We start from the raw sequence: 23,570 nt of genomic DNA on the forward strand, positions 1-23,570 counted from the left end.
AACCCTCGGGACTGGGGATGAGGTGCCCAGCACCAGGCGTTAGGCTGTGTGTACAGTGATACCCAGCTCTCTAGAAGCTAGAAAGACGCTGCAGGAGGAGACGGGTGAAGTAAATGGAATCATTAGGCTTGGTGACAGATCACCTGTGAGGGAGAGTTAACAAAGGAGGCAAACTAGGTGCTCATAATGCAACGACCTGGAGGGCAGTCGCTGTAGGGTGCTGGGCCCCTTCTCCTTGGCCCCCACAAAGCTGAAGGTGCCTGATACCCAGCAGATATGGGACCAATGCAACTGCTTTCTCCGACCATCCATTGCAGGTTGCTGCCTGATCTGCAGGGTTTTGTCTCCACCTGTGATGTGTGAATTTCCACCTGGATGCGTGCGGTGTGAATCAGAATGTATCCGTACAAAATCTACAAAAGCTTTCAGAAAGGCTCGCCAGCCTCATCACCTCATCTCGCCCTCCCTCACACTCATGTTCAACCAGCTGCTGGGGGCCTCAGCTCCAGGGTATCAGATGTCACAAAGGGTGACCGGTGTGACTGGCTTTGATGTGAGCAGCTTACTGGTGGAGCTCTGCCCATTCTCTTTACACCAGCCTCTACAATATCAGCAACACCCACATTGTTTTTGGTTGGAGGACCATCCACTGGAAGATGGCTCCCCTGCTCATGTGTCCCAAGCTACAGTTACAAGTGCTGATTCCTTTTTTCTTTCAACTGATGAGGGTGAGTTTGTAGAAATTGACTCACATTTTGTTTTTCGCCATTGACTTCTCCACCCAGGTGGCTGGTCACAAGTCTCAAGCAGCTGCCTTCCCGCTGGCAGATGACCAGGTGTCTGGGCAAAGCAAATGAAGGCCTATTAGAGAAGAGCACCAAAATCCCCTGAAGGCTCCTCTATAATCCAGGAGTCTTCCTGCTGTGCTAGGTGGAGAACCCAGAGACACCTTACGGAATGAATGCATATATGGGAATTAAAGGAGGTAAGATGTGTGCAAAATAAACTCTCAATTACTTTTATTAAGCAAAGTAGCATTTTATATAACTGAGTAAAAGTGTAATATATCCAGAATATATCTCCTGGCTTTAGTATATCTGCATACCAATAGGTGTTCAGAGGTAGAAAGAAGTATGGCTTTAGTGCATTTGCATCTTCCCTCAGGGGTGGAGAGAAGTTCATCTCCATATCAGTGGATAATTACCTGGGCACGGAGGGCTTATCTGTACCTGAGAGGTGAGGGGGAGGGCTGGTTTTGCTTCTGCTGGAGCAGGAAAGAGAGAAGGCTCCAAACTGGAGTTTTAAGCAATAAATGGGTTTTAAACTTTATTTCTCCCTTTGGCTGATTTCAGTTTTTAGAGGTATTTTGCCCCAGGATTTCCTCTCCCTGGATTTATAATAATGCTAATAAGTTTATAGCTTTTTCCACTACATGCATTGTAGAGGCTCAGGGTTGAACCTAAGGCTAAAATATATGACTCTGTGAGCCAGGCAGGACCAGTCTTTCAATCACATTTGAAATAAGAAGGAGCTGGTTGGCTGACCCAGCAAGAGTAAAGCATAGTGTCTGTCACTCAGAACTGTCAGCTCCAGGTCCTGCTAGATGGCTGCTCCCATGCCGTGCTGTGGGTAACAGCGAGGACCCATACAGTAAATCAAAGAAAACTGCTCGTGACAACTGTTTACTGGGTTGAGGAGTGCCCCCTGCCCCAAATTTGCACCTACCTGGAACTGCCAAATGCGACCTTGTCTGGAAGGAGGGTCTCAGCAAATATAATTAGTTAAGACAAGGTCATACTGGATTAGGATGGGCCCTAAATCCAATGATGGGTATCCTTAAAAGAAGAAGAGAGGACACAGACACATAGGAAGACAAAAGCCATGTGGAGGTGGAGGCAGAGGTTAGAGAGACGTGTCTACCAGCCAAGACACGCCAAGCTTGGCCAGGAGCCACCAGAAGCAGAAGGGGCGGGAAGGATCCTCCTCTGGAGCCTTCGGGGGGCGGGGGGCAGGGGCAACGCCTTCCCATGTGCAGTGGGCAGCAGAGCCCTATATAAGACTCCAAGATATTCCCAAATAATGCTCTTGACTAACTGCCAACTCTTGTTCCACACAGAAGATGGCCTTTGGTTCTAAGAATCACATTGCTCTTGGTGGCCATATGCTTACAGTTTCTAGGAATAGAGTTACAATTTGGGAGCAATATCCACATATTCTCTTAGACACTCATGAGGACATGTCACTGGATTTAGGGCCCACCCAGGCAATCCAGGACCATCTCCTCTCAACATCCATAGGTCAATGATGCCTGCAAAGACCCCTTTTTTCCAAATAAGGTCACATTTGCAGGAACCAAGGGTCAGGATTTACATGTATCCTTTGAGGGTACTATTCAACCTGCCACAGAAAGGAGGTAGGTTTGGGCCTGCAGTGTCACCTCGTTCTTCAGTGGGGACAGCTGCTTCAGCCACAGTGCGAGGATGAGCCAGACCTCAGGCAGGCAGGGGGTGAGGCCAAGGCCAGGCAGCCCATCACCCAAGAATCAGGGAAGGGCCAGCATGCGGGCTCCCAGGGCAGCAAGCAAGCTGGACAGGGCAGGATCAGTGGTTCCTGAAGTTCAGGGAGGTTGGGGAAAGCAAGCTAATCCTTAAGGGCCAGGGCAGTGCTGCCAGGTTAGCCTAAAATCACATTCCTGGGCTGCTTAAGTATCAGCCAGACCACAGTGGACAGGTTGGGGACAGGGGAGCCAACCTCACTGGACAGTTCAGGCCAGAGCTGAAGCTTCCTCTTCATTCCCTATCAGCTCAGGCTGTGGTCACAGTGCCATTTGCAGGAGGCTTGGCCCCACCAGTGCCCAGCCAGGGACTGGCCATGCGGGAATGTCCTGACTGCCCACACAAGGTCATGGCAGGGAACTGGTAGGTCTCCTTCCTCACTGGCTCAGGGTGGAGGTCAGAGACACCTGGTCACACCCAGTTCTGGACTTCAATTTTTTTCAAACACACTGTCTGCTCCTAACAAGCAGAGAAGGGAATAAAACATGAATAAGGGAGGCCTGCAAGTCCCAGAAGGGCTTGGGGAAGGGGACGGAGTGTCTTGGGGATTCTGGAAGATGCAGGACCCTGTGAGGCTAAAGCAGTGGGCTCTGCAGTGGGACTGCCTGGCTTCAGACCGTAGACCCCCAGCTTGCTGTGCAGCCTTGAGCAGTAACTTCTCTCCGCCAAAGCTCTCTGCTCTTCAAACTGAGTATTAAAATAGAACCTACCTCATATAGCTGTTATGAGGATTAAACAAGCCAAATAAAGCACTTAACAGTAATCTGGTAGGTAGTAAATACTCAACCAATGCTAGCCATTTCAAACCACAACTTGGCAGTGAGCCTTGAAGGAGGATATGAAGGTTAATTTTACGTGTCAACTTGGCTAGGTTATGGTGCCCAGTTGTTTGGTCAAATATCACTCTGGAAGTTGCTGTGAAGGTACTCTGTACATGCAATTAACATTTAAATCAGTAGACACTGAGTCAAGCAGATCACCCTCCAACATGTGGGTGGGCCTCATCCAATCAGTCGAAGGCCTTAAGAGCAAACACCAAGGTTCCCAGGGAGGAAGGACTCCTGCCTCACATTGCATTCACATTCCAGCCTGCAACATCGACTCTTGCCGGAACTGCCAGCTTACGGCCTGCCCTGTGGACTTCCGACTTTCTGGTGCCAACCTCTCCATAGACTCCCATTGGCTCTGTTTCTCAGGACAACCCTGACCAGCACACCAATATCGAGTCTTCCATCCATGGTCACGGTGAGAGCAGGGCTCACTGTGACAGAGGGGTAGCACTCGGTCATGGTGAGAAAAGGAAGTCAGGGCCCATGAAGCATCCACTCTGCGCCTGGGACTCCGCATGTCCCGAGAGGGGGCATCTCACCACCACTGCACGATGAGGATACGGAGCTCAGACTGCCGAAGCGACTTGGTCGACATCACCCATGAGGAGCAGGTTGTCTGAATTTGAACGTGGATCTGCCTGACTCACAAATCCATCAGTGTTCCCATCAGTCCAAGTAAGCACCATCAGGGGAGGAGAAGAATTAGCGGGTCAGGGAAAAAGGGGCCTGCAGGGCAGGCATGGAGAACAGAGAAAGGGCATGGGCTGAAGGGTCAGAGAAAGCCGCAAGCACCCACCAGGTGCGGGGGAGGGTGCACCCAGCACTGTGGTGTAAAGGGTTAACTGCACTTGACCGAAAGGTGCCCATTTGGGCTCAATGTCAACTCTCCCTAGGGGTCCAGCCTGCCCCCTGCCCTGAAGATATCAGATTTACCAGGTGCCACAATCATGCACACCAGTTCCTTAAAATAAATCTCTGTAGATGGGTGGATGCATGGATGGAGGGAGGGAGGGAGGGATAGATACAGATACTGGTATCTATGGAAAGATCTGCATCTGTTTATCTAAATCACCCACCTAAATTATCTGTCTATTCTCTATCTACTGTATACATACCCTGTTGGTTCTGTTTCTCTGGAGAACACTAACACACAGGGGCCAGCAGGATGAGTGGCCAGGCACCACAAGGACAAACGGCCCAGACAGAGCCCGAGTGGTTGGGCTGTGGTGGGAGGTCGAGCAGTCCACCTGGGCTGCAGTGTAGAGGGGACGTGAAGCAATTAAGCAGGACAGTCAGGGTGGGCCATGCTAAGAGGAGGCTCGGAAGCCTTTGAAAGGTTCGTGAGGCAGCTTGGGGGGGCACCTGGAGCTACCCTTGCAGAAGAGGCTCGGCCCAAAGCCCATGGGCGAACTCCCTCTGTTGTAACTGCTTCTGGCGGCAGAACCAGGACAGCTGCAAAAATGTGCTTGGGATGAGGAAGAAACCTACCTCTCCTCCCAGACCGGTGTTGTCAGGTGCAAACACAGGCACGTCCCTGCCTGATGCCTCCACAGCTCAAAGTCACGAGGCACAAACACTCAGAAGCCGGGGAAGGTGTACGGGAGGAGCCAGGGCTGCTGAGGCGCTCATCTGGAATCTGGGCGAGGCCTCCCTGCACGGGGATTTGGAATGTGCGGTGCTGCAAAGTGAAAACCTGGTGCACTGCTGAGGCTCAGGTGATTCTGAAGGTAGACGCTGTCAGGAAAGAACAGCTCCCTGCAGAGAGAGGTCTGAAAGGCGGCCGCAGCAGCTGGCTTCACCCAGGGCCCCGCTCACAGCCTTCTGCCACGTGGATGTCGTCCCCACCAGAAGCTCTCATCGGGGAGCAAGGCTGGTGCACACAGGGTGGCTGCACAGACTGCGTTTGCCAGTTCACGGGGAAAATGGCCTGGGGACAAGGCAGAGGGGCTTTCAGCTGTCAGGGGCTTCTCTCTTCTTTATGAACAGGCTTCCCACCGGGAACAGAAGTTACGCCCACTCCTCCTACTGGCTGATTGCTCTAACATTATACAGTTGCACACATTCTTTCTTCCAGTTACATTAAATGCCAAGACAGGACAAGTACAGAGCAGAAGTCACTGAGCTGGAAGTTTTAGAATGCGAAGGCCAGCATTCCATTTCTAGCACAATGGAGGTCCAGCTCGAGGGAAAAAGCCTCCTGCTCCAAAACACCTAAAAAGGAAAAAAAATGTTTTTATTCTGGTAAAATATACATAAAATTTACCCTTTCAATAATTTTTAAGTGTATAGTTCAGTGGCATTAGGTACATTCATATTTTCTGTTACCATCACCACCATCCAGCTCCGGAAGTGGACATTTTCCCAAAGAGAAACTGTGTCCCCATTAAACAGCAACTCCCAATTTCCTCCCTGCCCCCAGGCCTGGGTAACCTCAATGTTACTTTCTGTCTCTATGAATGTGACCATCCTGCACTCAACTAAGAGGAATCATACAATATTTGTCCTTTTGTGTCTGACTTCTTTTATTAGCATAATGTCTTCCAGGTTCATGTTGTAGAATGTGTCAGAATTTCAATCCTTTTTAAGGCGCAATAATATTCCATTGTATGGATACACCACATTTATTTATTTATCACTGGACATTCACATTATTTTCACCTTTTCATTATTGTGAATAACGCTGCTATGAACAGCAGTGTACAAGTACCTGTTTCAAGTCTCTACTTTTCCTTGACTTAGTGATTTTTTTTTCTAGAAATGTATTCTTTTTTTTTTGAGTGTGAAAATTGATATAAGGTTTTTCACAGTCTCCTAATATCTTTGTCCAGAATAATTTCCAGAGCACCAGGCAGGAAGGAGGAGGAGGAAGAGAAGAAAGGCATGCTTCCTCTCTTTGCATCTCCCGGGAGTGACACACGTATCTGCTCAGATCTCACTGGCCAGAACATAGCTGATGATCATTCAACCTACAAAAGAGTTTAAGAAATGTTGTGGTGTTATTTTCTCCTCTCCAAACCTTCATGCTATTGGTGTCCTACATTTTACATCCACATGTTATAAACACAATATAAGGTTTATTTTGCTTTAAACAGTCAATTACTTCTATAGAAAATTTTTAAATGAACTCTTTTCTACTCTCCCTCGTCTGAAGTCTTCATTCCTATGTATACTAGGTTTCCCTCTGGTATCATTTCCTTCTGCCTGAAGAATATTTTCCAATATTTCTTGTAGTTCATTATCTACAGGGAACATATTTGCTCAGCTTTTGTGTATTTGAAAATGTTTTGTGAAAAACATTAGATTAAATAAAGAATTCTAGATTGACGGTATTTTTTTCTTTCAGTGCTTTAAAGACGTTGTTCTGATGTCTTCTGGCTTGTGGTGTTTCTGACAAGAAATTTGTTGTAATTTTAACCTTTGTTCTTCCATATTTAATATATCTTTTTTCCCCCCTGGAATTTTTAAAGATTTTTCTCATTGTCACTGGTTTTCAGCAGTTTGGTTATGTGTCTTAGTTTGGTTTTCTTTGTGTTTATTCAGCTTGGAATTGTTTGAGTGCCTTGGATCTGTGCGTTTATGGTTTTCATCAAATGTGAAAAAGCTTTGGCCATTATCTCTTCAAATATATTTATTTCCTGACTTTCTTTCTCTGGGACTCCAATTACACACACAATCACACTGCTTGATATTGTTCCATAGGTCAGAGAGGGTCTGGTGGGTTCCCTTTTTTCCTTCTGGGTCTTACTGTGGATTGCAATTGTCACCATGTTTATAAATTCACTGATCTGTTCTTCTGTAGAATCTAATCTGCTGTTAATCCCAACTGGTTAAATTTTCATTTCACATATTGAAGTTTTCAGCTCTAAAAAGTCCATTTGTTTGTTTTTTATATTTTGTGCTTCTCTTTACTTAAGTAATTTCCTTTACATCTTTGAGCATACTTGCAATAGGTGTTATAAAGGCCTTGTCTTTAATCATATCATCTCTGTCATTTCTGAGTCTGTTTCTATTGACTGATTTTGCTCCAGATTATGGATCACATTTTACTGCCTATTCTTATGTCCAATAATTTTTTAATTGGATGCTGGACATTTTGTATTCTACATGGTTGAATGCTAGGTTTTATTACCTTCTTTTCAAGAGTATTAGACTTGGTTCTAACAGGCAGTTAGGTTACTTGCAGATGAGCTTAATTATTTCAAGTATATTATTAATTTCGCTGGGGCAGGTCTTTAATAACCTTACTCTAGTAATAGTTTAGCCCAACTGCTAAAGCAGACCCTTCTGGAATCTCCATGAATGCCCTATGTATTCAATGAGGATGCTCCACTCTAGCTGTTGGAACCAGAATATTTTCCAGGCCTATGTGAACTCTATGAATTGTTTGGTTTACGGTTCTCTAGCTGTCCTTTTACCAGCCTCATGGCATTTCACTCTGCATACATGTGGCTTAGTATTCAGTATCAGTCTCCAGATTTTTAGAACGTTTTCTCTGCATACAAGCCTCCTCTCTGTGACTCTGCTTTGCAAATTCCAATTGCTTCAGCCTCTTTGAATGCCTATTTCTGTCTCCTCAACTCAGTGAGATTGCCATGTTGTGCTTGCATTCCCCCTAATTTCCAGAAATGCAAGGTTGGTGTAATGTTAGAAAATATGCTAATGTAATTAATCATATTAACATACTAAAAACAATACATGATCTCAGGAGACAGCTAAAGAAAAATCATCCAATACAATTCAACAACTATTAATAATTGTTTTAAATTTTCAGCAAACTAGGAATAGAAAGAAACTTAACCCAATAAAAAGCACCTACAAAAAAATCTGTAACAAACCTAATACATGTTAGAAGCAGTCCCTTGTAAAACAGGAAAGACAAAGATAACAGTTTTCTCTGCTTCTGTTCAACATAATTCAGGATGTTCCAGTCTGTGTAATAATATAATTAGAAAAATGAAAGGCATAAGATTAAAAAGGAGGAAACAAGGCTGTCAGTTATTCATTCACAAATCTATATGCAGTACCTACTATGTACTGGGCACTGTTCTAGACACTGGTGACATAGTAGTGGAAAAAAGAGACAAAATCCCTATGCTTACAGAACTTACTTTCAACCCACAGGTGGGGAAAAATCGGGTAATAAACAAAACAAATAACAAAGAAAATGGGGTAGTCATCTTAAAGGTGGTTAAGTGTTATGGAGAAAAATAAAGCCAGAAGTGGGATGGTAGGAGCACGAGTTGGACAAGCTCAGGGACACCATTCAGTTCCTAATCGATGGGAATGGTCACCCTGAAACTGCACAGAAGGTATGATGGGCATGGGACTGGAGGATCACTGCAATTCTAAGTGGGGTAATCAGGGAGGTTTCCCTGAGAAGGAAACATGTGGGCAAAGATCCGAGGGATGTGAGAGAGTGAACCGTGTGAGCATCCGAGGGACAATGTCCTGGGCAGAGGGAAGAACCAAGTGTTAGGCTGGAGGAAGGACAAACAAGGACATGCAAACAGAACAGAGAGATGCCATAGGGGGAGAACAGACCAGACGCCAAGGTCCGTGCCTTACATGGAAAGGGGACAGCTCTCCCTGAATTCCATCCTGATGTGCCAACTAAGACCCGGATGTCAGCCTCCTCCCTCTTGGAAGGAAAAAAGTTTCTAGTTGTCTATTATGTCACCTTTAGCCAATCATACCTCTCCACGCCCCCTAGGATAGCTTGCCCACTCCTCCCCCTCCTAGCCCCTTATAAGCCCCCACCTCCCTGACTGGGTGCAACTTCCCCAGCCTCCATTTACGTAGACTGGTGAACCTCACCCGGGAATTACGCTCAAATAAACTGCCTGGCCCTTTGTTGCCTCTCGTCGCCTGCTTATTTCGGCTAGAATTTATCTTACACCAAGATGGTAGGAGTGGCCTGGAGATGGGAGCCTGCCTGCTGTGTTCCAGAAGCAGAACGGAGACTGACGTGGCCAAAGTGGAGTTAGCCAGGGAGAGGGGTAGATGAACCCAGAGAGCTCATAAACCACCATAAGGACCCGAGGCTCACTCTGAGCAGGACGGTGGTCTGGGGAATCTGAGAACTGAGAAGGTCCGTAATTGGTCTCCCATCCTTAAAAAGGTTCCCTCTACTCCCTGTGTTGAACACAGGTTACAAAAAGGCAAGGGCAGAGGCAGGGAACAAGCCAGAGGTCTATTTCGGTAGCCCACTGGTGAACTGGTGGTAGCTGGTGCTCATCGCTCTGCTGTGGCTCGAGCCCTCGTGTGTGTTCTGTTGTAGATCACTCACAGATTTTTCTCAAAGACCCATGACCCAGCCTCTGAGGTCAGAGCTCAGAGCCATATTTTTCATGTTACACAAAGGCTTTAAGAATATGAATGAGCTGGGGATTTTTTAAGCATATTTAATTCTATCAAGGCCAACAGAAAACTCACTTGGAGTTGATTTTCTTTTCTTTCCTTTTACTATTTAATCAGGCTGGGTTGTCAAGAAACATCCATTCCTCGGTGTTACCTGTGTTCAAAGAAGATAATACATAAGATAAAGTCTGACTTTTCCTTCTAGGAAATTCCCCTTCAGTCACCAGGTACCCATTTGCAAGTGAAGCTGGAAAACACACACACACAAGAGTGAAACCAGCTGGTAAAAAGAGGAACACAGACCACCTTCATATGCATGGCGTATTCCATGGCCAAGTGTCAGTGATCATCCCAGACACACTCCCCCACCCCTACAAGGGAAACAACAGAAAAGCCCCCAAAACTTGGCCTCTGCAAAACTGAAGCATATGAAGTCAGTTTCTACCTTTTCTTTCTGTGTGTGTGTTTCCCTCAGTGAACAATTGCTCTCTGACCACACCTAGCCAGTGGGGTTGAGAAGCCAGGACACTAGACCTGGGATTAAATCCCAGCTCCGAAAGTTGCCGGGTGGGTGCCTCAGGCAAGTCATTATGTCCATCACTGGATCTCAAGTTCTTCTTCAACAAAAGGAGGACATTCTAATACTTGCCTTGTGCATCTTGAATTCTGTGAGACCCAAATGAAAAAACAAAGGGGAAAGTACTTTATATACAATGATAAAACATAAACTAGAGAAGTATAATATGTTATCACTGTTAGTCTCAGTTCTGACACTGACAGTGTGACCTTGGGAAAGTTACAGAAGTTCTTTAAGTCTAGAATTCCACATCTGCAAAGCAGATAAAGCAGAGAAAGGATTACCTACCTCAGATAATTTTGAAAGGGATTAAATAAGATAGTTAATATAAAGACACTGTTGGTTGGCTTTCTAAGCCCTGGGTGGGGCAGGGGAAAGGGGCTTCTCCTCCTAAATAAGAAGGTAAGGACTTGCTAAGGGGAAGCTCTTCATCCTTCCACCCTTCCTCCCTTCTTGCCTGGGACATAAGTGTGAAGCCTGGAGTTGTAGCAGCCATCTTGCAACCAGGAGACAAGAGGTTGAGAATTAAAGTCTGTGTTAAGGATAGAGGAACAGGAAAATGGAAAGAGCCTGGGTTCCTGATGATCACTAAAAACAGCCCCAGTATGTCTCCACATTAACTTTATGCTCATAGGAAAAACAAATCTTTATTGGCGTCAGCCTCTAAAATAGGACTTTCTGTTGCTTGCATCCATATGCATTCCAAACTGATACACTGTCTTAATTTATTTGTATTAACTCTGGTCTTTAGAGAACACAGCTATGAGATATAGCACTGGCATATGGCTTTTACTGTATTAGACAAGGCTGTTGAAATGAAATTATAGTTTCAGGATTGGATAAAAAATGTTAATCATAGGAATGATGAGTAATTTGAATATATGAGTAAAATCTTCAAACATTTCAAAGGTCTCAAATTCTTTACAGTGTTACTGTTAAAACAAAGAAGGTTATCAGTCAAAATACTCCTCACTGGAAAAGGTCCTTCAGTAAATATTTTCGTAAAGTAAATGAATATAACAAAAGAAGTACAAGACTCGTACCATGAAAATTACAAAACATTGAAAACCAGAGAACAGATTAGTGGTTTCCCGGCCAGGGACTGGAGTGGAGTATGGGGTTTATGATAAACGGTGGGCATTTTAAGGGTGACAAAATGTTCTAAATTAGAGGGTAGTGATGGTTGTACAACCTTGTGAATATACCAAAAACTACCAAATCATACACTTCAAAAGGGTGAATTTCAGGGTGAATTATATATCAACAACAAGAATGAATGAAGAGTGGAAAAACAAAACAAATAAGTAAATGAGACAGACTAGTTAAGTGGGGCCCTTTTCAGACTTCTGTATGAGTCTAATAAATTGGCCTATTAGCCCAAAGACACATACGTGGAAATTTCTACCAGTGACAACCTGAACATTTCACTCCTATTGACTCCTCTCTGGCAGCATTCCAGGCATCTTTCTTTAGTAGTTACGTTGACATGGCTCAAAAAGCAATGAAAAAAATACCATTTGTATCCATGTAGCTTGCAACACCAAAGGAGAGGAGGAGCCCATATCCTTCTGCAGATATGTAGTCTCAGGTCTCTTCAACTCAACATCTGTGAGTTCTGGGGTGACAAAGAATAATACTGTGAGAGCTAATACCCATCCTTCTTAAAGTATTCCAGAGAGTAGAAGAGGACGGAATACTTCCAAACATACTCTATGAGGCCAACATCCTCTAAAACCAAAACCAGACAAAGATACTACAAAAAAAGAAAATTATATCCCTGATAAACATAGATGCAAAAATTCTCAACAAAATATTAGCAAACCAAATTCAAAGATACATCAAAAGGATCATCTATCACAACCAAGTGGGTTTATTCCAGGGATGCAAAGATGGTATAATATTCATAAATCAATCAATATCATATATCACATTATCAAAAAGAAGGATAAAACCACATAATCTCAATAGATGCTGAAAAAGCATGTGAAACAATTCAACGTCCATTCATGATAAAAATTCTCAATAAAATGGGTATAGAGGGTACGTACCTCAACATAATAAAGGCCATGTAAGACAAGCCACAGCTAACATTATATTTAATGGCAAAATGCTGAAAGCTTTCTTCTAAGATCAGGAACAAGATAAGGATGTCCACTCTGAACACTTTTATTCAACGTAGTACTAAATGTCCTAGCCATGGCAATCAGACACAACAAAGAGATGAAAGGCATCCAAATTGGTAAGGAAGAAGTTAAACTGTCACTATTTGCAGATGACATATTATATATAGAAAACTCTGAAGACTCCACCAAAAAACTACTAGAACTAATAACTGGATCCAGCAAAGTTGCAAAATTAATACACAGAAATCTGTTGCATTCCTATATCCTAACAACAAACTAGCATAAAGAGAAATCAGGAAAACAACCCCATTTACAATTGCATCAAAAAGAATAAAATACCTAGGAATAAATCTAACCTAGGAAATGCAAGACCTATCTGTACTCTAAAAACTGTAAGACACTCATGAGAGAAATTAAAGAAGACACAAATAAATGGAAATCTATCTCATGCTCATGGATAGGAAGAATTAACATTGTCAAAATTGCCATCCTGCCCAACATAATTTACTTTACAGATTCAATGCAATCCCTATCAAAATACCAATATTTTTCAATGAACTAGAATAAAATAATTATAAAATTCATATAAAACCACAAAATACCCCAAATAGCCAAAGCTATCCTAAGAAAGAAGAATAAAAGTGGGGGTATTATGCTCCCTGACTTCAAGCTATACCACAAAGCTACAGTAATCAAAACAGTATGGTACTGGCACAAGAACAGACCCATAGATCAATGGAACAGAACAAAAAGCCCAGATATAAACCCACAAATGTATGGTCAACTAATATATAATAAGGGAGCCATGAATACACAGTGAGGGAAAGACAGCCTCTTCAATAACTGGTGTTGAGAAAACTGGACAGCTACATGAAGAGAATGAAAACTGGATACTGTCTAACTTCAAACACAAAAGTAAACTTGAAATGGATCAAATACCTGAATGTAATACATGAAATCATAAAACTCTTAGAAGAAAACATAGGCAAAAATCTCTTGAACATAAGCATGAGCAATTTTTTCCTGGGCACATCTCCTCAGGCAAGGGAAACAAAAAAAAAAATGAACAGGTGGAATTATATCAAACTAAACACCTTCTGTACAGCAAAGGACACCATCAGCAGAACAAAAAGGCACTCTACAGTATATATTCATAAATGATTCATCCAATAGGGGGCTAACATCCAAAATATATAAAGAACTCATATACCTCAACATCAAAAATAATAATAACCTGATCAAAAAATGGCTGGAGGACCTGAACAGACATTTCTCCAAAGAAGAAATACAGGTGGCCAATAGGCACATCGCTAATCATCAGGGAAATGCAAATCAAAACTACAATGAGTTAATACCTCAAACCAGTTAAAATGGCCACTATCCAAAAGACAAGAAATGACAAGTGTTGGCAAGGACGTGGAGAAAGGGGAACCCTCCTACACTGTTGGTAGGAATGTAAATTGGCATGACTGCTATGGAAAGCAGTATGGAGTTTCCTAAAGAAACTAAAAATAGAAATACCATTAGACCTGTAATTCCACTTCTAGGAATTGACCTGAAGAAAACAAAATCCCTGATTCGAAAAGATATATGCACCCCTATGTATATCACTGCCTTATTTACAATAGCCAAGATATGGAAGCAACCTTAGTGTCCATCAATAGATGAATGAACAAAGATGTAGTATATATACACAATGGAATATTATCCAGCCATAAAAAAAACTGCCATTTGCAACAACATGGATGGATCTAGAGGGTATTATGCTAAATGAAATAAGCCAGAAGGAGAAAGACAAATACCATATGATTTCACTTATTTGTGGGATATAAAAACAAAGCAAAACAGAATGAACAAAATAGCAGTAGACTCAGACACTGAGAAGGGACTAGTGGTTACCATGGGGGAGGGATTAGGGTGGGTGGGTAGGGAGGGCAAGGGGGATAAAGGGGCACAAAAATTCTCAATCATAATATATGTTGGTTACAGAGATAATTGTACAGCATGGGGAATATAGCCAATGATGTTGTAACATCTTCCTATGTTGACGATAATAACCACAGAAGTGAGGGTGAGGATTTGATAATATGTGTAAATGTTGAATCAATGTGTTGTATACCTGGAACTAACATAAGATTGTATATCAATGATACTTCTATTTTTTAAAAATAATGTTCTGGTCTGATGACAATAATATTGTAGTCTGTTGCTTATAATTGAATGAACTGCTAAATATCCATTAGGAGTTAACAAAAATCAAGATGTAATTTTTCCCATCTTAAAAAAAAAACATGAAAATGGACTGATACAAAATACTCTATGCAGTTCCTGGCATATAGTAGGTGCTCAACAAATGTTAGCTATTATTATTATAGGCAGACTGACAGTATATGTAAACAGAATTCAGGGGCCTTCCATTCCTCTTTGTCGACTTCCTTCCCTCCTCCCAAGGCCCTAACGGCTACCCCCACTCAGCCTTCCCACAGTCCTGATAGATAACCATGTGAGGTCAAATAAACTGACTCGAGCTGACTTAGCAATGGCTAATGGGGCCTCATCATGTTCCCTCTTTCCCTTTCTTCCACTGTCTGCCTCGGACAAATCATTTCCTCAGGCTCCATCACATCTAACTCATCCATATTGCCATTCATGTGGGTGTGTGAATGCATGTCTTTCTCTGACAAAAATGACCCTATTGCCTCCCAGTTTCTCTAGGAAGTAGGACGGATGGGTCTGCGCTGAGACAGGGTCAAACCCATAAATAATCAAAGCTTGTTTCCAGACCTTGAAGAGTTCTCCCACCCCGACCTATGTCCCCCAACACGCATGTAGGTGTGTATAGGCATAGGTGATACAGACCTACAGATGTGAAGGTGACTGTAGATGTAGATATAAATTAGTTTAGGTATATAGATTAAATACATAGATATACCTCAGTTTAACACACTACACACATTTTCATTTTCCGATTTAATCCATCAAAACTGGGAAGAAGGATTCTATTAATGAGAAAACTGCAATTTACAAAGATTTTTAAAACTTAGCCAAGGTCACCAGCTGACAGGAGGCAGGTGAGGCTGGCTCTGGGTCCCCGAGACGTGCTCTTCCATCTCATCTTCCCCAGGCACTGAGAGCCGCAGGTCCTCCCGCCATTTCTAGGACTAGCCTGATACCACTGCTCTGCGTTGGCATCCAGGGCTGGCCCCCACATTCCCCATTAGCGGGGTGCCCTTTCCTCCCTCCCCAGCAGGCCCCAGCCTCCTCACCAAGCCTGCCCCAAAACCAGAGCAATTTACTAGCCCTTCTTCATGTCCTCTGCCAGACCACAAGCTCCACTCATGGGCTCAGGGGCTCCTGGGTTGGGTCTTCGCTGTCCTCACCCTCGGACTCTGGCTCTGGAAGAGGGAGCCTGGGGCTGAAGCTCTGAATCCCCCAGCTTAGCTTAGGAGCTTGGATGGAGTCAAACTAAGGAGGATTGGTGGAATAAACATGCAAATCCAGCAATATTTTTACATCTTACAAATGTTAATTCACAGTATTATCTTTGAGAAATCATTGATTATATCACAGTTCTCAAAATTTAGGACACTCATTAGATTACACACACATACTTTTTTATTGTGGTAAAATATACATAACACAGAATTTGCCATTTCAGCCACACAGCTCTACGGCACTAAGTACATTCACAATGCCGTGTGCCCATCACCACCACCCATCTCCAGGACTTTTTCATCTTCCCAAACTTAGACTCAGTCCGCACTAAACACTGACTCCCCATCTCACCTTCAGCCCTGGCACCTGCCACTCTACTTGCTGTCTCTATGAATGTGAGACCCTAGGGACCTCATATAAGTGAGATCATACAGTATCTTTTCATGTCTGACTTACCTCACTTAGCATAATGTCTTCAAGGTTCATCCATGAGGTAGCAGGCATCAGAATCACAGAGCTCTTAACAGACACTCACTGGATCATCAAAAATGTTGATGATTTCCTGTTGCAGGCAGGGCCATACTCAGTGCTCCAGCCAAAAGAAAGGTAAATGACAGAGACTCTGCTCCAAGATGTCAGTCAACTAATCTCATTTTTAAAGTGTCTGATGTGCCACTGGACAAGATAAACAAAACACTGGCTGGACTTCTTCTCCACCTTTGAAAATGGCTTTCAACACTCCAGCCTACAGACTACACAGACTATTTCCCAAGTGGATATGTTGACTCAAGAAGACAATTAAAATATGAAAATGACTAATGGGAGGAATTTCAGCCACACTGGGGTAGTAAGTGAACAGGCCAGTATTCACTCCTCTAGTCATACTCTGCAATAGCATCAAGTGGCCTCTGACTCTGTCTCTGCATCTCTCTGGAAGTTCTAAAAGGTGCCAAGATTTCTATCCAGTGAGACTGTTCCCTCAGTACCCACCACCACTAGTGTGGCTGCAGGGTTGCTGCCAAGAAAGCTTTGGATGGAACGGATCCGAGTTCCAAGAAGCAGTGGGAAGCAGAGGGAGGTGGTATTCACTGAGCTCCTACTCAAAGCCAAGTACCACGCTAGGTGCTCCCACACACAGTGTCTCACGGAATAGTCTCAACAACCAAGTACAAGAGATGCCATCACCTCTTGTTGATAGATGCAGAAACTGAGGCTCAGAAGAGTTACTAAGTTACCCAGCCACACAGCTAACTCATGTTGGAAGTGACAAATTCAGGCCTGTCCAATCTCAAACCTCTTGTTCCATGACGGGGAGTGTGTACCCCCATCCCTGGCCCCTACGCAGCTCCCCCACTGCAGCTCTCAGACATGCATCTTGGGAAGATACATCAGTGGTGGCGCTAGCTGAAGGGGAAAAGCACTATCCTCCACCCCAGAGAAACCATGAAGGGGACTGGGGTAGCTCCAAAGTGGACCTCAGGAAAGGACAAATCTCCTACGAGACCTTCCACGAGAAAGGGGCAGATTCCTACAGCCCCAACAGCTTAAGCAGGGCAGGGCTTCTGGCTGGGATGAAGAATGCTCACATAGCTTTCCCAGTCATGACGGTTGAGTCATGAGAAGAAAAAAAAGTCAGCTCCAAGCCGACACTGAGAGAAGGGTATGCTCTGTGAAGGGCCTGAGTAGGTGTCTCCTGCAGCCACGTCCCCCACTCTCCCCTCCAGCCCTCATGCCACACCTGGCACTTTATCGTGGAGAGAGGCTGCAAAGAAGCAGGAGGCCGAGCCCAACTGGTTTGGGAGGGCTCGCTTTGGATGAGCAAACGATTGCTGAGGATGGTGGGAAGGCACTTCCACACAGCGGGATGGATCGTGGGTGGTCTTTCACACCAGGTACAATATAATTTGAGGGGCAATGGCAAGTCCTTGGCCAAAACTTGCCACATTGATGTCCCTGCTCCTGAGATTTTGCCTTCAGAAACATTTTCCTTTGTGTTCCTTTCCCCAGAAGTCTTTTTGGGAGGAGAACATTCATTATCTTCTGGTAAACTGTTAGGCAAATAATCCAATGGATCTTGAAGGCCCCCATATCCTGCTCGGTGGAGGAATCTCTATGAGGATCTGCTTGTATATTCCAGGGCCACAGAAATCACAGTCGGGCAAGGAAGCCTGTACCTTGGTTGTACAGCTCCTATAAAGTTCTTTACATTAAGCCAAAATACTTTTCCTATAGCTTTTCCCCCTGCCCATATGGTACTGGAGACAAATGTGCTTCTTCAAGGTGGGCTTGCAAGCCCCCAGGCCTCTCTCCTGGGAGCTCCAGTTCTCCCAGGGCTTCCTGTGCGATGACTGTCAGTGTATGCCCTCTCCAGAGGCCTCTGACAGGCCCACTACCAATTATCCATAAGACCTCTGCCTGTGTGTGACAACCTGCAAAGATGAAGTGTAGAATCCCAGTTATTTGGGTACACACAAACACACCATCATAACTAAGGGAAAAGCAAAAACTCTAAACTGAGGGAACACACAGACCCAAGGGGAGTCTCTCATGTTTGCTGGGTACTCCTGGATGCAAGCAGCAGCAATTCCCTCAAGTGAGTCCATGCAAGTGGGCGGGCAACACTGTTAGGTTACCTGTGGAAATAATGAACAGATGAGACTTAGCCACAGAGCCAGCCCCCAAAGGACCCTCAGAAAAATCAAATACCTGAGCTTTGTGGGAAGGGCAGGAATTCAGGACAGTGAGGCCTCCTAGGCAGTGGAGCTGGAAGACCATAGGAAATACAAGGCAGCTCTGGAAAGCAAGCCATCGGGTAGGCCCCTAGGCAGTAGGCATTCACGGTTCTTACTCTGCCATGAAAGGCATTCAGCTCCCCTCGCACTCTGCTTCTTCTCGTCCACCTGTGTTTTCTCTCCTCCTCTACTAGGTATGTGGTTGACTCTGCCACATTTCCCAATTCGCTGAGGCATGGCTCTCCATGCCATGTCCCCGCAGAGGTCCCTGGCCACTGCTGCTCAGGGAACACCTTGAAAGGTGCTTTAGGAGCTGGAGGCCTCACAGTTGCTCTCAGGAGGGGACAGTGAGCAGGACTAACCTGTGCCTGAGCTTCATAGTACACCAGGTGTTCAGAAGGGAAAACTAAAAAGGTATTCATTTTAGTGCATGGAGGGAAGAAACAAACACGGACTTCTTGGCTATCATGTCCCCAGTCACAGAACCGAATTGATTCTGACAGCCAGATGGAGGGACTAAGTGAGATGCACCAACTGCTTCCTGTTGGTAATCATTTGCGGCTCCATATAGGGCCCCAACCCCAAACATCAGCCCCACTGTCTCTCTATCCACCACTTCACCTTCACACTGCTGTGCTTTCCAGGTTCCTCTATTAAAATAAAAATGCTATTTAAGAATAAATTTAACAAAAGATGTATAAGATTTCTACACTGAAGATTACCAAACACCACTGAAAGAATAAAAGACCTAAATAGATGAGATGGACCATGTTCATGGATTGGAAGCCTCAGTATTGTTGAAGTATCAATTCTTTCCAAATTGCCCTATAGATTCAATGTGATCCCCATCAAAATCCCAAAAGGTAAATGTTTTTTAGAAATTAACAAGGAGATTCTAAAATTTAAGTGGAAATTGAAAGGACTTGGAATAGCCAAAATAATCTTAATACAGAACAAAGTTGGAGGGCTAACAGTAGATGATTTTAAGACTTACTGTAAATAATAATAATCAAGGAGGTTTGGTATTAGCATTAGGATACTCAAATAGATGAATGACACAGAAAACAGAGTCCAGAAATAGACCTACATACATATATACAATTGATTTTCAACAAAGGTACTGAAATAATATAATAGGGAAAGAAAAATCTTTTCCATAAATGCACTAGAATAATTGTCTATCTAAAAGGAAAAAAATTAACTACAACTCTCTTACATTATGCCAAAAAATTAAGTTGAAGTGGATCCTAAAACCATATAGCTTCTAAAGGAAACATAGAATATCTTCATGACCTTGAAGTAGACAAATATTTCTTAGGCAAAAAAAATTTAATAAAATAGAGTCTATAAATATTTAAAATTTCCAACTCACCAACACAAATGGCTACAAACAGACTGACCATATCAAATGTTACGAGCAATCAAAACTCTCACATCTTGATGTAAAACAGTAAAACCACTTTAGAAAAAAAAATCCCTCAGTTTCTTATAAAAATTAAAAAATAAATAAAATTCCATTTCTATGTATTTATCTAAGAAAAAAGTAAACATATGTTCACAAGAATATCCATAGCAATTTTATCCACACTAGCCCAAATTTGGAAATGGCCCAGATGTCCATCTATAAGAAACTGTGACAAAGTCACACTACTCAGCAAAAACAAAAAGGCACAAACTGCTGTCACAACAACATAGGCAAATCTCAGAAACATTACGCTTAATGAAAGAAACCTCACACAAATGAGTACACAATGTATGACTCCAATTGTGTAAGTTCTACAACAGACACAATGAATATGTTGAACTATGGTTGTGGGGGAAGGGTGGGAACTGACTGGGAAGTGGTATGAAGTCTCTTTCTGGGGTGATGAGAATATTCCATAACTTTTTAATAAATTACAGTATTGAAATATGTCATATGCCATAAAGTTCACCTTTTTAAAGTGCACAGTGCAGTGTTTTTTAGTATATTCACAGTTATACAATTATCACCACTATCTAATTACAGAAGAAATCTGATACCTATTAGCTCCCTCCTACCCCCAGCCCTTGTCAACCACTCATTTACTTTCTGTCACTACACATTCATCTATTCCAGACATCATTTCATACGAAGGGAATCATACAATTATGTGGCCTTTTGTGTCTGGCTTCTCTCACTCAGCATAAAGTTCCCAAAGTCCATCCATGCTGTAGTGCCTCCATGCTTCCTTCTTTTTTATGGCTGAGTAATACTCTGTTGGAAGGATGGGCCACACTTTGTTTATCCATTCATGTCATTTCAGCTGATGGACATTTGGGGCGGTGTTTAATTGCAAAAGGCACAAGGGAACTTTCTGGGGTGACTGACATAGCAGTTACATTGAGTGTATATATTTGTCAAACCTTACTGAACCGTGCACTTAAAATATGTGCATTCTATTATAAGTAAACTATAATTTTAAAAAAGAGATCCCAGAAAGAAAAGAAGAAAGATATTAAATAGGAAGGAAGCAAAAAACATTTCTGATAGATGATGCCTCCTTGTTTTAGCCACACCCTCATGGGTTACTGAGGGGTAGGACATCACCCAAGTCAACACTGTTGGTGTCCCCAGGGGTGGGCAGGGCTAAGCAAACTGTTCTCAGTGGGCATCATGCTGTGGCCCAGGCCCACCCCATGACCCTGCTATTCTGAGTGTGCTCCCCAATCTATTCTCATTCCAAGTCTGTCCTACAGAGAAAACCTGCCTTTTCTTTGGTCTCTTGCTGGAGAAGGTTCCTGGCTGGGCTGCAGCTGGCTGCTTCGAGCAGCCCCTGCCAGCACTTGCCCCTGCATCTGAGCACACTCCCTTTGAGATCATCGGAGTCCACTGCTTACCAAGCAAGTCTGTACTACCAAGTTGTCCTTAGGGGGAAATCTTCCTGCTGAGAGAGGAAGGTGTAGCTGGTTAGCCTAACAGTCCTCTTTCTCAATCAACAGATTGTCGGTGTTGACATTTTAAAATATTTTCTACACCTGATCAAGGGCATGCCAGGAGGGAGAACCTCCTGCACTGGGCGGCAGGCAGAGCAGCTGGGGAAGGAGCAAGGCCTGAGGATTTGCCCACCAATTGCATCAGGACCCTCTGAGCAATGATAATTTGCCTCCTTGTCAAGAGATACTTAGTATTGCCCAGGTTACAAATGGTCTAACAGCATTTTCATTTGGCTCAATCCAATAGACCATCTAACGGTTGCAAGACCCCATGTGCAAGGCTGGTGACCCCTGTCCTAAGTGGGTTTGGAGATGGGGGTAGACAGCAGGGTATACGCAGAAAACAATAGGAAGCAACAGACCCAAGCACCGCCCCCTTGCGGGCTGCAGATCACAGCCGCGATGAGTTCACAGAGGCCACTCCCACCATGCTGTCAGCAAGTGCCCAGGATGCGATGATTAATCAGCTGTGGCCCACACTCCAAGATGCCCCCTCATTGTCTAGGGGCGTAGACTAGCTTGCAAACAAAGAACTGGAATGCACTGTGGCAGTCATTACAATGGAGGGGAGTCTAAGTTCTGCCAATCCAGGGCTTGTGCCCGGTGTTGGGGGCAGGGAGGGGGGTAACTTAGTGGAAGAGAGAAGACAGGCTGAGTGGAACTGGGGGCGTGCCAGAGAGGAAGAAGGCTCCCGGACTAACAGCACAGAGGTGGAAAGATGCACAGACGGGAGGGTCTCAGTTTGACCAGAGAAGTGCTCGTGGTCAAGAGCAGCAGCAGGAACCAGGGCTGAGGAGCACCCAGCTGGAGGGAAAGGGGACTGAGGAAAGCCTTCCCGGGAGAAGCAGCACGAAGGCCTGGATGATGGGAAGCATTTAGATGCATGCAGATAGGAATGCAGAGCAGAAGCTGCATCTCTGGGTTTCCTGCATGAGGCAGGCTGACCAATGTCCCACCAGAGACTTCCACAACCTAACCCCAGAACCTGTGCATCTGTCACCTTATGTGGTAGTAGAAGGGACTTTGCGGTTGTAATTCAGTGAAGGATCTCAAGAAGGGGAGCTAACAGTGCATTATCCAGTGGACCAAATATAATCACAAGGGGCCTCAGAAGAGGGAAGTGGGGGGTCAGAGTGCATAGTAGGAAGTGTGACTATGGGAGCAAGAGCCTGGGTGACATGAGGAGGGGGCCATGAGCCAGGAATGCAGGCTGATTCTAGACTCTGAAAAAGGTAAGGAAACAGAAACCTCCAGAAGGAGCCCAGACCTGCAGAAACCTTGGTTTTTGCCCTGTGAGATTCATTTCAGACATGTGACCTCCAGAACTGCCAGGTAATGTATTCATGCTGTTGGGAGCCACTGAGTGTGGCGATGTTACAGGAGCCACAGAAACGAATTCACCACAGAATCAGACACAGCCCTCTATATAATCCCCTTCCCCACCCCCAGCAAATATATTTCCCTCTGGAGAGCTCGTGCCATCAAAAAGGGCTGGAGTGCATACATGCTTAGCAGACGTGGCTCCATTAGCTGTCACTTCGTTCATTCACTCACTCGGTGACAGGAACAGTGAGAGGACAGTGATCCATGCCACAGCCCTGCCCTCAGAGAGCTCAGAAGCCAGCGGGGAACACAGGTATGTTGGTAGGCATGTCACACACAGGCGATAAATGCTTTGATGGAGGACAGCAGAGGGGAATAGGGGGGCAGAGGAGGGCTGGCTGAGCCAGCTTCCCAGAGGACGGATGGCCCCAGCTCAGGCGGTCTCGGCTGAGCGGAAGGAGGAAGGCTGACGCAGACAGCAGGAACCGCAGGAACCGAATGGAGGCGGGAGGAGATTGAGCTCACCAGGGGACTGCAGGTGTCTGGCCGGAGCACAAACAAGATACACAAAGTGGAAACCATTGCTTCATAACCACTTCCTGGGCCCTGTCTTGGTCACATAAAAGGGCCAGCGGCTACGGGAAGATTCAGGTGAGGTTCTAAGGTCACCCTCCCTGGTGCAA

The 23,570-nt window shown here is 44.4% G+C and overlaps 2 long non-coding RNA genes across 2 annotated transcripts in view; both read right to left on the reverse strand.

Moving 5' to 3' along the window:
- Nucleotides 1-4,058: 4,058 nt before the first annotated feature.
- Nucleotides 4,059-23,570, reverse strand: part of LOC118929886 (uncharacterized) — a 32,659-nt gene continuing 13,147 nt past the window's right edge. The window contains exons 2-3 of the long non-coding RNA XR_008992333.1: nt 9,818-9,896; nt 4,059-5,596 (exon numbers count right to left, since the gene is read on the reverse strand). This is a non-coding gene — a long non-coding RNA (uncharacterized LOC118929886). The remainder of the gene's footprint in view (nt 5,597-9,817; nt 9,897-23,570) is intronic.
- Nucleotides 16,052-18,687, reverse strand: LOC130679220 (uncharacterized). Its single transcript, XR_008992334.1, has 3 exons — nt 18,584-18,687; nt 18,409-18,510; nt 16,052-18,306 (listed from the first exon to the last, which is right to left on the reverse strand). It is a non-coding gene; the product is annotated as an uncharacterized LOC130679220 (long non-coding RNA).

This window comes from Manis pentadactyla, chromosome 10 (assembly GCF_030020395.1).
Source record: "Manis pentadactyla isolate mManPen7 chromosome 10, mManPen7.hap1, whole genome shotgun sequence".
Taxonomy (NCBI): Eukaryota; Metazoa; Chordata; class Mammalia; order Pholidota; family Manidae; genus Manis; species Manis pentadactyla.